The 16,151-nt window shown below is 42.9% G+C and overlaps 1 protein-coding gene across 1 annotated transcript in view; it reads right to left on the minus strand.

Moving 5' to 3' along the window:
• Positions 1 to 5,278, minus strand: part of LOC144510434 (ankyrin repeat and fibronectin type-III domain-containing protein 1-like) — an 878,059-nt gene extending 872,781 nt beyond the window's left edge. Inside the window, exon 1 of the mRNA XM_078239881.1 lies at positions 5,231 to 5,278. The gene's annotated coding sequence lies outside the window, so the exon portion shown is untranslated. The remainder of the gene's footprint in view (positions 1 to 5,230) is intronic.
• Between the last annotated feature and the right edge of the window lie 10,873 nt (positions 5,279 to 16,151).

Below are 16,151 nucleotides of genomic sequence, written 5' to 3' on the forward strand. Positions count from 1 at the left end.
AATGTAAAGGCATCATTGAACAGGCCATAGGCTGGTGAAAATGAGATTCAGATTCCTGCATAGATCTGGGAGAGCCCTGCAATACTCTCATCAAATATTATGGTTATATGCTGCACTGTGCACAGCCTTGTGGTCCAGAGGAGTGTAGCGTTGGAGAATGATGATCACATAGCATGCCACCTCCAAGGAGAAGGATAATGAATAAAAGCAAATTACTGTGGATGCTGGAATCTGAAACCAAAAGAGAAAACGCTGGAAAATCTCAGCAGGTCTGGCAGCATCTGCAAGAAGAGAAAAGAGCTGACGTTTCGAGTCCAACTCTCTCCTCCATCGGTGTCACTGCAGAGATGAATGTCATAAGCATACAGTTCTCCTGAGATATATGGAGAGGAATTAGACCTCCTTGTGGTAGTCCTGGTGGCTTTTCATTAAAAGTAGAAAATCGGGACCAAAGGAGTGAGGAACTTAAAATAATTATTACCACAAGAAAAATAGTACTAGACAAACTTGTGGGACTAAAGGCTGAGAGGTCCCCTGGACCGGACTGTCTACATCCTAGGATTTTAAAAGAAGTAGCTGCAGAGATAGTAGTTGCATTGGTTGTAATCTTCCCAAATTCCCTAGCTTTTGGAAAAGTTCTCTTGGATTGGAAAACTGCAACGGTAATGCCCTGTTCAAGAAAAGAAGGGAACAGAATGCAGGAACTATAGGCCTGTTACATCTGTCATTGGAAACATGCTGGAATACATTATTAAGGAAACAGCAGCAGCAGATTTCAAAAATCATAATACAGTCGAGCAGAGTCAATACGGTTTTGTGAAAAGGGAACTGTGTTTGACAAATTTATTAGAGTTCCATGAGGATGTAACAAGCAGGCTAAATAGAGGGGAACCAGTTGATTTGAATTTCAAAAATGCATTTGATAATGTGCACATTAAAGGTTACTACACAAGTGTTCATGTGTTGGGGGTAATGCAAGGCTAGAGGATTAATTAATAGGAAACAAGAGAGTCAGAATAATGGGTCATATTCAGGTTGGCCAGCTGTAACAAGTGGCATGTCACAGGAATTAGTGCTGGAGTATTGACTAATTACCACCTATTTTACTGACTTTATAGAGGTGGAATGTATTGCAGCAAAATTTGCTGATGATACAAAGATAGGGGGTAAAGCAAGTTCTGTGGAGGACATCAAGGCTACAAAGGGATATAAATAGGTTCAGTGAGTGGGCAAAAAAATGGCAGTTAGAGATGTGGGGAAAACGTGAGTTTATCCACTTCGGTAGAAATAGAAAAGCAAACTAACATTTAAAGGGAGAAAGACTACAGAATGCTGTGCTACAGAGGGGTCATTTGTAAATGAATCACAAACATTTAGCACACAGGTCCAGCGAGTAATAAAGAAAACAAATAGAATGTTGGCCTTTATTGCAAGGGGTGGTGGGGGCTTGCTACTATTTGTACTACAACTATTGGTGTGACCACATTTAGAGTAATGAATATAATTCTGGTCTCCATATCCATGGTGGGATATACTTGCATTGGAGGCAGCTCAAAGAACGTTCACTAGGGTGATTCCTGGTTAAAAAAGGGGTTGTCTTATGAGGAAATGTTGAACAGCTTGGACCTGTATTCATTGAAGTTTAGAAAAATTAAAAACAATCTTGTTGAAACATAGAAGATTCTGAGGAGGCATAACAATATAGAGGCTGAGATGTTCTCTTTGTGAAGCAGGCTCCATTCCTGCTCCTATTTTCTATATTCTAAATATCCTTGCCATCTCAGTGGCCCCATTATTACATCAGCCCCAAGGCTACATTCACTGTTGGCCTCATTCTGTGCACATCTGTTCATGCCTTTCATTTCAAGGGCTTACCATCTGGTAAAGGCCCAGCGGTGCAGGAATGAGCAATCTATTCAACAATGCATTACAAGACTTTTAATTTTCTACATCTATCTAATGGTTAGCATTCAGCAAAAATAAAAATCACCTTTTGATAACCCAAGTGCTACTAGGTGGATTTACGTGAACGCTCCAGGGTAGTACTGCTATGTGTGCTCTCCCAGTGCCTCCAGTTGATGGAAGGAGATGGCTGAATTTTTTGCATCAGTGCAGGAAATCACCTAGCTCCGAATGGGCCCGGCACATTTGGAGCCATTTGCATCTGTGAAAGAGCTATCTGGCATTTGGGCTTCATGCAGCATTTGAGCTGCTGTCAAAGCGGCTGCTGGGAATGCCTTGAGCAGAGCCCCCACAGGCTTGAGGAAGCCACTCTTGATCCTTCTAAGGCCACCTACCCTTCACTCCTTACTCAGAGTGGTTGAACATCCGGCATCAGGGCCATCTGTTATGGGGCTATCTCACCTATCCACCACTCAAAACATCTCATGGATGAAGGCATAGTGTGGAGATTGGCTCACACCTTCTGCATCCAATTGGTGAAATGCTGCATGCAGTTCTCCATGAGGGTTCCCACTCTCTCAATGGAGGAGACTCAGCATGCCAAAGGCAGGTTATCATTCATGACATAGCTGGTCTCCTTCATCATATGCACCATGGAATCAAATAGCCTCTGGAACTCTGATGGATATTCACACATTTCATGAGTACTTCTCTAGCATCTCCCAATTTGTTGACACAAGGTTCGACATCAGTGTGAAGCTGAGCATCACTGGGCCATTCCACAATCCTCTGATGGGGAGTGGCCATAGCTGTAATCACCTCTATTAGGTCAAGCACATCTATACCCTGCTCATCCAGCTGGTGGCGCCAATTCTAACCGCACTTTGGTGTCCACCGTGAGAATATCTGCATGGTGGAGGGTGTGGAAGACTGATGTGAGTGATGCTGTTTTGTCAGAGAACAACACTTCCTCTGAGGTCTTGTATGGTCCCAGGTACATCATTAATCTCTCATCAGCTACTGGTCCTGTGGGAGAGACAAGAATGATGTTAACAAGTTGTGCTTTCGATCAACTTCTACCACCTGTCTTTGAACTGGAACTTGCTGTGTTCACCTAATCTCAAAGGCACACCATAGCGTGCACTTGTCAAAAGATTTGATACCCATATCCATCATTCGTTTTTATGAACTCCACACCTACTTTTCCCTCAGTGACAGGCTGTCCTATTCATTGCCTCCTCCTCTATTGGTGGAGGCTATGAATGTCATTTCACATCCAGCACCTGAAGTTCTTCTTTCCATTGCCTTGTGAGCATGCTTTCCTGAAACTATATACATACTTTCACTCATGTCTCATTGCCCAGCTGTGCCTGTCAGTCTGTCATTTTCCATACCTAGCACTGTGCCACTTGGGGGCCTGCTTAGGGCAGCCATTCGATCTTCACAATGACTGATCATGGATTTCCATCGTGAGTCAACTCTGCATCTCGTTGTAGATGTTGGTCCCTAGTCACACCCTATGCACAGGCCAACCACCTCACCTCGTATCCTATGGGTGCCCCCTCCCCCAACGCCATCCACCATCCTGGAGACGGGAAGATCCCACAGGATGTCCTGTCACCCAGGCATGGACCTGAATTTGATCCCAATGTGAAAACTCTCACTGAGTTGGGAAAAATCCTGTCCAATTCATCCATACCATGCAAAATCAATGACAGGCGAGTAATCTGTTGTCCCAAGGGGAGATGGAATTGTAGTGGTCACTGGTAGTCCAGAAGCCCAGGCTAATGCTCTGGGGACACAGGTTCAAATCCAACCATTGCAGCTGATGGAATTTAAATTCAGTTAATAAATCTGGAATATAAACTAGTTTCAGTAATGGTAACCATGAAACTAAAACTATTGACTGTCATAAAGACCCATCACAGAAGGAAATCTGCAATCCTTACCTGGTCTATATGCGTCTCCACACCCACAGCAAAGTAGTTGTCTGCCCTCTGAAATGGTCGAACAAGCCATTTAGTTCAAAGGGCAACAGACGCTGACCTTACCAACGATGTGATGCCCACATCCCATTAAAGAATAAAGAAAAAAAGGTGGCAATGTTATCACTGCCCTGAATTGAAAGAGAAGTCAAACTGGTGTTTTAACAGGTTTCTAATTTGATCTTGATCATTTTGATTTTGATCGTTCAAAGTTAAAATGACTTGCAGCGGGTGGTCTATTGCCGATACTTCGACAGGGCATTAAACAAACAAGTACTAATAGAGCGGTGCATCGCAGCCTTTACCGTCCTCAGTTTTAATCCAAACAGGCAAATAGACCAAGGATTAAGGTTCAAATACCAGATGTGTCCCCAATTGTAAATTAAATCCATCTATTTTAGTGGGGTCAGAAGGTTTATCCCTGTAACCCATTTACCATCCACCTAACCAGCACGTCTTTGGACTGTGGGAGGAAACCGGAGCACTCAGAGGAAACCCACGCAGACACGGGGAGAACGTGCTAACTCCACACAGACAGACACCCAAGGCCAGAATAGAACCCGGGTTTCTGGTGCTGTGAGCGCAGCTAACCACTATGCAACCGTGCCACCCCAAATGGTGGAAGGGTTGTTTCATTTGTCCCCAGTGCCATTACGAAGGGAAGGGACCTCGCCCCCTATTCAGTGACACCTGTTGCAGACAATTTTATCTTAAGTTGCGAATTGGTCTCGCCAGCGATTCCCACCATGGCCAAACATCCAGTTATCACAACATCAGGGTCACGCATCAGGAGAAGGTTTCAGAAATTAATCGCAAGTTTGAGAAGAGAACGAAAGATCAAGCTTGGAAATTAAGCAGCGTAATGTTACCATGGGAATAGAAAGTGAGGGGTAAGGTTCCTTTCTTGGTGATTGTAAGTGAAGGGTAAGGTCATTTACTTAAAGCAGCCACTGCAGGGGCGGACTCGCTGCGGGAGTTTGGCCCGATTTGGGAGACTGAACTTCGGGAGATGTAATACTTCGCGCGGCATCATGTTTCCAAGTGTCATTTCAACTGTTCGATGTTTTATGTGAACTCAACAGGAGTATGTGGATCAGTTGCACACAGGCTCAATAAAACGCTTTTCGGACCCCACTTGCGAGTTCTGGCGATTGGACAATTAAACATCTCGTTTTTTAAAAAAAACATTTCTACATTCCCTGAGAGAAGGGTCTGTGTTTTAAAACTGGCCTCGAATTGGGACTCCAGTGTGCAACATGCTCCTTCTTCAAAGACATTTAATTCCAGCTTCGCACAAAAGTGATGACGGATTCAACATGTTGGAATTCCTGTATAATTCTTACCTTGTTTCCCAATTAAATTGCATGGCGGTGGGTTAGCTCATCTGTGTGTGTCGCACATCTAGTCCCAGTCTGGAAGGCAAATTATCCAACTCTCCTCCCTCCGCCGTGCGGAACTCAACACTTTTTAAAAGATTTTCCGAAGGGAGAAAACTCAAACAAATGTAACAAAGCCGCCCCCTCGAGCCAGCTGCAAGTGATATGAGCAGGGAACTCACAGACAACAGGAAACAGAGCGGGACACGCTGGGATTCATTGAACAACAGCTCTTTGTGCGGGTTCGGGCAGAATCGCACAGAGGGGAGGTTCCCTGTTGCAGCCAACGGGTCTAAGAAAAGGGAAAGGGAACCATTTACTCCCGAAACGTGCGCCGAGCCGGTGACGCGAGAGAGACGTTCGCAAGCCTGGGAACAGAGACCCTGGGAACTGCCCAAAATGCAGTAAGTACAGCAGGGAGAGAGGATTGAGCAAATTACAGACAGGACTTCAATTCTAACCCTGCTACTTTTATAAAATCGGCAATCCTCCACAATCAGCAAAACCTCGTCCTGAAGCTGCAATTCGCTGAGGTTTTGAAAACTACACATGGATAAAGTTGGAAATTTGATACAAGTCTGACATTGGGATAATATCGTCGTGTCACTATTGTATAACTCTCCATTCCTGGCAGGAGCACAACCTTCACTTCTCACATTTAGGGGTCACTTTCCTCTATTTCCACTGTGCCCTTTCCCATAACCTCCTGAAGAAGTGTGCAAACCTGTTGTCCTCCTTTATCATTCCAGCTGTGATTAGTACAAATGGTACAAGCCTTCATGATTTAACATAAGAGTTCAACAATTTCTAATCATAATCGCTGCCCTCTTAGTTATGTTTTTGGACAGCAGCTGTTTGTGATGACTGGCCTTTTCCTATTTACACCCCCTCCGGAATTATTAGCATCTGCAGTATTTGGCTTTTCTCCTGTCAAAATATATTATGCACTGGACGCACCTGCAATTTTCCAGCGACTGAGTCTTCTCAATGATTTTACACATAGGACACAGAGAGCAGAGCTAATGCCAAACCTAAATTGTGATCAGATTTGGGTGCCTCACTTTAGGAACGATGTCAAGGCCATGGATAGAGTACGGAAAAATTCACAAAAATGATGCCAGTGATTAAAAATAAACTGGGGCTTTTATCACAAGATCAGGACAGGCTAGGAATGGAAGCAGTGTAGATGTTCAAAATTAAGAAGAGTTTCAGATCAGGTAAACTCGGGGGAGGGGTGTGGATGTGGAAATGTTTTTTTAAGAATGGAAGGACAAAAACAAGATCATCACTAGAAGAAATGTTAAGAGATATTTCCTCTTACATAGAGGGTCACAGGTACATGGGATAGCCTACCAGAAACAGACCATAAAAGCTGTTAAAAGGAAAGGGGATAAATATTTGGAAGAAAACGTTTTAAAAGGGAATGGGAAAGAACAGAGAATGGATTAAGGGATAGCTCTCTCACAGAACCGGCTGAAGTGTGAAAGACTGTACATCTCTGCCGTAAAATTCTATATGACTCAATGAGTTCATTCATGGGGCAGCAATCAACGTTTAGCCACGTATTTGAGGGAAAACTAGATAACTATATGAGGCAAAAAGGAATAGAGTTAGGGTGAGATAAAGTAGGGTGACAGGAGGCTTGTGTGGAACTTAAACACTTGCGTAGACCAGTTGGGTCCTGTTTCTATGAAATAACCTGCTTCTATGATGTAAGCTTTCTCTGTAAGAGTGGTATGAAACTGTGGCTGGTACAAGGTGCCTGGTACATGTGGCCGATCTTCTCAGATTGGAAATCACTGACTTTGCACCTGCTCTCATGTTCTCGCACTGTTGGAGACTGCATTGATTCTCAATATAACTTCCTCCCATATGTTTTGCACCACTCCTGGAATGCTGAACAGGGCGACTCATCTCACCAGTCGCTGAAGTTGCATCTTTGAAGTGTCATTTTCTTGTGTCTCTGTGAAATGCCTTGGAACATTTTGTGATATTGAAAATCTTACATAAGCACAAGCTGTTGATATTATTTGATACTATTAACTCATAGATTGACCAGGTAATTGACCAGATTACAGTTTTCCCCGGAAAAAAACACACTTCCCTTTTAAGTATTTGCAGCAGTGCCTGATAGTCCAGTGTGTTCACTTAACTCAGAGTTTCACATTGATTTAATGGCTGCTCTGCTCACAAAGATAAAGGAAATACCCGGGCCCAAGGGGTCAAGTCAATCTATAGGCACAAAGCATCAGTTGCATGTCTTAAGGCTATGTCATGAAGTAATTCAAAACAGCTGGTCCAAATTATTTACCGACCTAGATCATTTTATTAGAACAAGTTGTTGTTCACCACTTAGAAACACAGTACTGCAGATCTCAAGTAAAGTATTTAAGCTCACCCTGATCCCCCAACCCACACTCTAATGTTTCAATGTGACTGCCTGACTCTGTGAGCATACAAAGTCCCAGCTGAACAAACAGCAGACTAGTAACTCTGGAACAGCTCCTTCCCTACAACTGGTTAGCAATATTCAACAAGAAAACGGAAGCAAAAGAAATCTAAATACAAAGAGGATTTGTGTGCACTGGTTACTGTCACTGAGAATCTGCAAGCCCAGGGTAGTAAAATGCACTTCTGCACTTTAAAAAACTGAACCAAGCAACAATGAACCCAATTTGGACTAATGTCAATAACAGAATAATGGAATAATGGAATACTGTATGGGCATATTGCAGGGGAAACTGCAAAGTAAGTAACTGAATAAGAAACAACCAACATGGATTCAGAAGAGGGAGATGCTACCTCACAAACCTTTTTGATTGTTTTGAGGAGATTATAGTTTATTTAGACTACCAGAAAACATTAAACAAAGTTCCACATGAAAGACTTATAATTACAGTAAAGGACACTGCAATTCAGTGTAAACAAAGATGGTATGAAAATAAACATTGGGAGATATTGAATAGAATTCCACTGGCACCAATGCTTGGATGCCTAATGTTTCTAAATTTGTATAAATAATCTGAATATTAAAACAAATGCTTTAGCTAGGAAATGTATTGATAAAACAAAAGTAGGAAGAGCAGAGGAAACGAAACATGAATTGTCCTGACATGGTTGTGATGTTCAACTACTTAAGATGGAGTTGTGTTTAACCAACCTTTGTGGTAGGCAGATCCTGAGACTATCCTGACTAATTGATACTGCTGGTAATTTCTGTAGATTGGCATTGCTTGTAACCTCTGACTCCTTTCATTACGTGTAATCGAGTGTATCATTTTACAGAGTAAATCTGAGGTGTGATGGGTTTCAACTAGACAAAAGGTGCAGAAAGTCCTGGGGCCTCACTCTCACCAACTTAAATGTGATGGAGGGGAAGCTCTGCCTGTCCTTGTCTAAGACTGAAGATTGCACCCAAATCCCCAGGAATTGAGTTATTTTTGTGTTTTGCATGGACCGCCTGCAATGACATCAATAGCATTTTCCTTGGTCCAAGTATGTTATCTTGAACACCAAATAGACCAGCGATAGATGCACAGCTGGCAGGTGTAGGCCACACCCTTTGGATGTCCCGATCTTTCTCTGCCACATTCTTGGGCCGTGGGAGCCTTCTCCTCACTACCAGATTTTGTGTGCATTCCTCCCCTTTACATTTCTGCTGTTGTCATTCATTTTGATTCTCTCATAGATACATACAAAGCTGGAAATACTCAGCATCTGTGGAGAGAGAAACAAGAATTAATGTTTCCGGTCAATGACTTTTCAACAGAACTGGAAAAAGTTAGAGAATGAGAGGTTTCAAGCAAATATGGACAGGAAAGACAGGGATAAGAGATGATAGAACAAAAGTGAACATCTGTGGAATGCAATAAAGGTGAATAAACTAAAAGAGACAAATTGAATCCTTTTGGAGAGAAGAGCACAACTTGTTCAAGATGGGCATTCCTGGAAAGGAAGTGGCAGTAAATTAAATAGTAATTCAAAACCAAAATACTACGGATGCTGGAAATCTGAAATAAAAACAGAAAATGCTGGAAGTACTCAGGCCTGACAGGATTTGTGGAGAGAGAAGCTGGGAAATCATAGAATCCCTACTGTGCAGAAGGAGGCCATTTAGCCCATCGAGCCTGCTTTGACAACAATCCCACCTGGACCCTATCCCCATAACCCCATGTATTTACCCTGCTAGTCCCCCTGACACTAAGGGGCAATTTACCATGATCAATCCACCTAACCCGCACATCTTTGGACTGTGGAAGGAAACCAGAGCACCCAGAAGAAACCCATGTAGACAAGAGGAGAATGTACAAGCTCCACACAGTCACCCAAGGCCGGAATTCAACCCGAGTCCCTGGCGCTGTGAGGGAGCATTGCTAGTCACTGTGCCTCCCTCATTGACCCGAAATGAGCGAGGCAGTGACATAGTGGTACTAGTAATCCAAAAACCCAGGGTAATGCTCTGGGGACCTGAGTTCGAATCCACATTGGCAGATAGTGAAATTTGAACCCAATGAAAGCTGGAATTAAGTCTAATGATGAACATGAAACCATTGATCATTGTACTAATGTTCACTAATATCCATTAGGGTAGGAAATCTGCCATGCTTCTCTGGTCTGGCCTACATGTGACTCCAGATCCACAGAGATTGACTCTGTGGTTGACTCTTAAATTCCCTCCGAAATGGTCTAGCAAGCCCCTCAGTTCAAGGGTTGGGCAATAAATGTGATGCCCAGATCCCAAGAATTAATTAAGAAAAATAACTTTTATCACAACTGGAAAATGTTAGCTATGTGACATATTTTATTTCTTTACTTGATTCATTATTCATTTCTATCTGCCTTGCACCATCATCTCTTTTATTATCTCTGCTGATCTCTCCTAATTTCCAACCAATCATAGATCTTCCCTTTTGTACTTTCCTTCCCTCACATCTTTCCATGTCTCTGTACTCACTTAAAATTTGTTACATATCAGTCCTTATTTTTATTCATTCGTGGGATATGGGTATCACTGGCTGGCCAGTATTTATTGCTATACACTTGTATCAATCCGCAAAGAAGTCTACAAAAGGGGATTAAACTGATCAGACCACTTGTCATCGACCTATGCACCGGAAACAATAATGGCAATCCCACCCCTGTTGACCCTGCAAAGATTGACATCTAGGAGCTTGTGTCAAAATTAGGAACGCTGTCTCACAGACTAGTCAAACAACAACCTAACATGACAGAATCATAACTTACAGACAATGTCCCAGACATCACCATCCCTGGGTATGTCCTGTCCTACTGGCAGGACAAACTGTGCAGAGGTGGCGGCACAGTGGATTACAGTTGGGACAGCAGTTGAGAGTTAACGCATTGCTCTGACTCTGGAGTCACATGTAGGCCAGACCAGGTAAGGATGGCAGATTTCTTTCCCTAAAAGACATGAGTGAATCTCCTTCCAGTTCTGAGGAAAGTTTGTTGAATTGAAACATTATCTTTGTTTCTTTCTCCACAAATACTGTCAGACAAAGGTAGCATTCCTAGCATTTTCTCTTTATGTGTCAGTTGGTATAAGATTCAATGGGTAACATCCAAAAGAATAAAGGGAGAAATCCCCCACCCCCACACACTGACTAGTTTCCTTGACTGGTGGGTCTAAGATCCACTCATGCCCCTGACTAGAATGTTAGGTTTGCACACCACCAGAAGCAGATTCAGTCCCCATTCTATGTATTGCCTCCCAAACATCAATTAGATTTACACCCCTTCCAGCCCCATGAATTTTGAGCCAACTTTTAATTATCCTCATGAGTACTCTGGGACTGCGAAACAAGATCTGCTAACTCAGCCTGTTCCTTCAGGGGAATATTTAAACAATCCCTATGGATATATGGTCTAAATAGTTCCTGAGGCTAATTATTGTAGTTGGAAATATTTCTTCATTGGCAGTTGCCCAAGGATCAAATCTCAGGCAGGAAATGGCTGTTGTTTATTTCCTTTTTATATTCATTTGTAAAGATCACAAAATGTGAGATTTAGAAATAATGTCTGATGTGACTGGCACTGGCAAAGCATTTATTTAAAAAAAACAATAAATATAAGGTCTGTGCGGATAGGCCATTTGATTTCAATTCTTAAGCCAAATTGGGCAGGAGATGACCCTTTGTTAAAGTCCCAATATTTTTCTGTTTGTTCAAGGGGTATGAGCATCGCTGGTAAGGCTACTATTTATTGCCCATCCCTAATTGCCCCTAAGAAGATATTGGGAAGCTACTTTCTTGAACCACTGCAGTCCATAGGTGTAGATACACCATTAGTGCTATTAGGAAATGAGTTCCAGGATTTTGACCTAGCAATGGTGATGGAACAGCAATAAAGTTCAAATGGTGTGTGATTTGAAGGGGAACGTCCAGGTAGTGTTGTTTCCAGTCATCCACTGTACCTATGTTTCTAAGTGGTAGAGGTCACAGGTTTGGAATCATAGACTCATAGAAACCCTACAGTGCAGAAAGAGGCCACTTGGCCCATCGAGTCGGCACCGACCACAATCCCACCCAGGCCCTACCCCCATATCCACCCACTAATCCCTCTAACCTACGCATCTCAGGACGCTAAGGGGCAATTTTAACATGGCCAATCAACCTAACCCGCACATCTTTAGACTCCATCTGCCATGGAAGCTGCTGTTGAAGAAGCCTTGGCAAGTTGCTGCAGTGCATCTTGTATCTGGTGCACCATGTGTGCCAGTGATGGTTGGAGTGAATGGTATCAAGCTTCTTGAGTGTTGTTGGAGCTGCACTGATGCACTCCAGATGCAGAGCAATGCAGCTGACCCTTAAATGCCCCTTCAAATGGCCTAGCAAGCCACACATTTGTATCAATCCGCTAAGAAGTCTACAAAATGGAATTAAACTGATCAGACCACTTGCCATCGACCTATGCACCGGAAACAATAATGGCAATCCCACCTGTCATTTATATTAATGATTTGGATGAGAATATAGGGGGCATGGTTCGTAAGTTTGCAGATGACACCAAGATTGGTGGCATAGTGGACAGTGAAGAAAGTTTTCTCCAATTGCAACGGGATCTTGATCAATTGGACCAGTGGGCTGACGAACGGCAGATGGAGTTTAATTTAGACAAATGCAAGGTGATGCATTTTGGTAGATTGAACCTGGGCAGGACTTACTCAGTTAATGGTAGAGCGTTGGGGAGAGTTACAGAACAAAGGGATCTAGGGGTACATGTTCATAGCTCCTTGAAAGTGGAGTCACAGGTGGACAGAGTGGTGAAGAAGGCATTCAGCATGCTTGGTTTCATCAGTCAGAACATTGAATACAGGCGTTGAGACGTCTTGTTGAAGTTGTACAAGACATTGGTAAGGCCACACTTAGAATACTGTGTGCAATTCTAGTCACCCTATTATAGAAAGGATATTATTAAACTAGAAAGAGTGCAGAAAAGATTTACTAGGATGCTACCGGGACTTGATGGATTGAGTTATAAGGAGAGGCTGAATAGACTGGGACTTTTCTCTCTGGAGCATAGGAGGCTGAGGGGTGACCTTATAGAGGTCTATAAAATAATGAGGGGCATAGACAAGGTAGATAGTCAATATCTTTTCCCAAAGGTAGGGGAGTCTAAAACTAGAGGGCATAGGTTTAAGGTGAGAGGGGAGAGATACAAAAGTATCCAGAGAGGCAATTTTTTCACACAGAGGGTGGTGAGTGTCTGGAACAAGCTGCCAGAGGTAGTAGTAGAGGCGGGTACAATTTTATCTTTTAAAAAGCATTTAGATAGTTACATGGGTACGATGGGTATAGAGAGATATGGGCCAAATGCAGGCAATTGGGATTAGCTTAGAGGTTTAAAAAAAAAGGCGGCATGGACAAGTTGGGTTGAAGGGCTTGTTTCCATGCTGTAAACCTCTATGACTCTATGACCTCTGTTGACCCTGCAAAGATTGACATCTGGGAGCTTGTGTCAAAATTGGGAACACTGTCTCACAGACTAGTCAAACAACAACCTAACATAATCATAACTTACAGACAATGTCCCAGACATCAATATTCCTAGGTACATCCTGTCTGACTGGCAGGACAAACAGTGCAGAGGTGGTGGCACAGTGGATTACAGTCGGGAGTTGCTCTGGGAGTCCCCAACATCAACTCCAGACCTCATGAAGTTTCATGGTATCAGGTCAAACATAGGCAAGGAGGCAACTTGCTGAATACCACATACTGCCCCTCAGTTGAAGAACCATGTTAAACCCCCCTTTGGAAGAAGCACTGAGGACAGCGAGGGCACAGAATGCATTCTGGATGGGGAACTTCAAAATTCATCACCAAGACTGGCTTGGTAGCATCACTACTGACCGAGCTGGTCGAGTTCTAAAGGACGTAGCTGCAAGACTGGGTCTGGGACAGGTGGTGAAGGAACCGATAAAAGGGAGAAACATACTTGACTTCATCCTCACTAACTTGCCAGCTGCAGATGCATCTATTCATGACTGTATCAAAAGGAGTGAGCAATACACAGTCCTTGTAGAGACAAAGTCCAGTCTTCACATTGAGGATACCTTCCATTGTGCTGTGTGATACTCCACTGTGCTAAATGGGATAGGTTTCAAACAGATCTTGCAACTCAAAAACAACCATGGGCTGTTATGGGTCATCAACATTATATAAATGCAAATCTGTATTTTCTTTTGTTGATATTTGAACTAAAGCTGTAATGAGGTCTGAAGCTGAGTGTCATTTGATAGCACTGTCAAGGGCACTTTCCATCACATTCCTGATGATGGAGAGTGAACTGATGTTACATGGATCAAATAGGCTGAAGACTGGCATCAGAGATGCTAGGGACCTCAGGAGGAGATTGAGAAAAATCTTCCACTCAGCATTTCTGGCTGAAGATGGTTGCAAACAATTAGACCTTGTCTTTGCATTGAACATACTGGACTCTCCCATCGTTGAGAATAAGAATGTTTTTTTGACATTGACCTGGTTAGTTGTTTAATTGAGCACCACCATTCACAACTGGATGTGGCAGGCCTGCAGAGCTTTGATCTGATTCGTTGGTTGTAGAATCACTTCGCTTTGCTCATAGCATGCTGGAGTCCTGTGTGGTAGTTTCATCAGAATGGCACCACATTTTAAATTATGCCTGCTGCTACTTCTGGTATGTTCTCCATACTCCACATTGAACCAGCTTGGAGTGGCAATAATGGTAGAATAATGGATATGCTGGGCCATGAGGTTATAGATTGTGGTTGAATACAGTTCTGCAGCTGATGGCCCACAGAACTTCATGGATACTCAGTTTTAAGCTGCTAGATCTGTCCCATTTAGCATGATGGTTGTGCCACACAACATGTGCAGTGGTCATTCCTACCAGTGCTGTTGTTGACAGATAAATTTTGCACAAGTTAGTTGATGAGATGAGATCCTCTTGCTGCTTTTCTTCCCACCTCCCTGATGTACAGTCTGACAGGTGTGTCCTTCAGGACTTGGCTAACTCAGTCAACAGTGGTGCTTGCAAGCCATTCTTATTGATGGGCTTTGAATTCCTCCACCCAGAGTACATTCTGTCCCCTTGTCACCATTAGTGCTTCTTCCAAGTGGTGTTCAACATGGAGAACTAATGATTCATCAGTGGAAGGAGGACGGTATGTGATATAAAGGTTTCTTTGGTTATGTTTGATCTGATGCCATGAGATCTCATGGGGTCCAGAGTCAATGTTGAGCACACCCAGGACCCATTCCCATCTGACTGTATACCACTGTGCCAGCACATCTAGTGGATCTCCCTTGCCAGTGAGACAGGAGATACCCAGGAATGGGAGAATTTGGGATAGTGAATATGATAATGTCAGGCTGTTGCTTGATGAGTCTCTGGTACAGCTCTCCCAATTTTCACACAGGTTCTTAGTTGTCAGTGAGGAGCACTTTGCAGGGTCAACTGGGCAGAGTGTACCTTTGTTGTTACCAGTGCTTAGGTTGATGCTGGGTGATTGGTCTGGATTTTTTTTTATTTGGCTTTTCAATACAGGTATTCTTCACTATGAAAACACAGGACTAAACCGTTTAAAAATAAAAAAAATGTGGAATTGAGTAAGATTGATAACACTGCCATAATGGCCATAAACAAAGTCATCTTTGTCCATGGAAAAAGCCCACTCCAGGACTTGAGCACAGAAATCCAGGCTGACTGTGAGGTAGTGCTGCATTGTTAGGGGTGCTGTCTTTAGGATAAGACATTAAACCAAAGCTTAATCTGCCATTTCGGTGGCAATAAAAAGATCCCATGGCACTATTTTGAAGAAAAGTGAAGCAGTTAACCCAGGTGGCCTAGCCAATATTTATCCATCTATCAACATCACAAAAATACGATACCTGCTCATTTTCACCTTGCTGTTTGTGGGAGCTAAATTATGCATTTCTGCATTACTACAGAGACTACAGTTCAAAAAGTACTGAATTGACTGGAAAACACTTTGTTTATTTTTATTAGTGTCACAAGTAGGCTTACATTAACACTGAAATGAAGTTACTGTGAAAATCCCCCAGTCACCACACTCCAGCGCCTGTTCGGGTACACTGAGGGAGAATTTTTGCATAGCCAATGCACCTAATCAGCACCTAATTGGACTGTGGGAGGAAACCAGAGCACCCGGCGGAAACCCACAAGATGTCCCACACATGAAAAATGCTATATAAATGCAAGTCTTCCTTTTCTTAGTCTGACCGTAGTGGGACCGAGATTGGTAAAGTAAATGGTTCAATATTTCAGCCAGATTATTACAAATTAAAGAAGCTTCTATTCAAGGCAGGTCACTGCAATATTAAGCTTACCTAGTGATTCTACTTGTAACCTGTCTGTACCATAGATGAAGTAT

This window comes from Mustelus asterias, chromosome 23 (assembly GCF_964213995.1).
Source record: "Mustelus asterias chromosome 23, sMusAst1.hap1.1, whole genome shotgun sequence".
Lineage (NCBI taxonomy): Eukaryota > Metazoa > Chordata > Chondrichthyes > Carcharhiniformes > Triakidae > Mustelus > Mustelus asterias.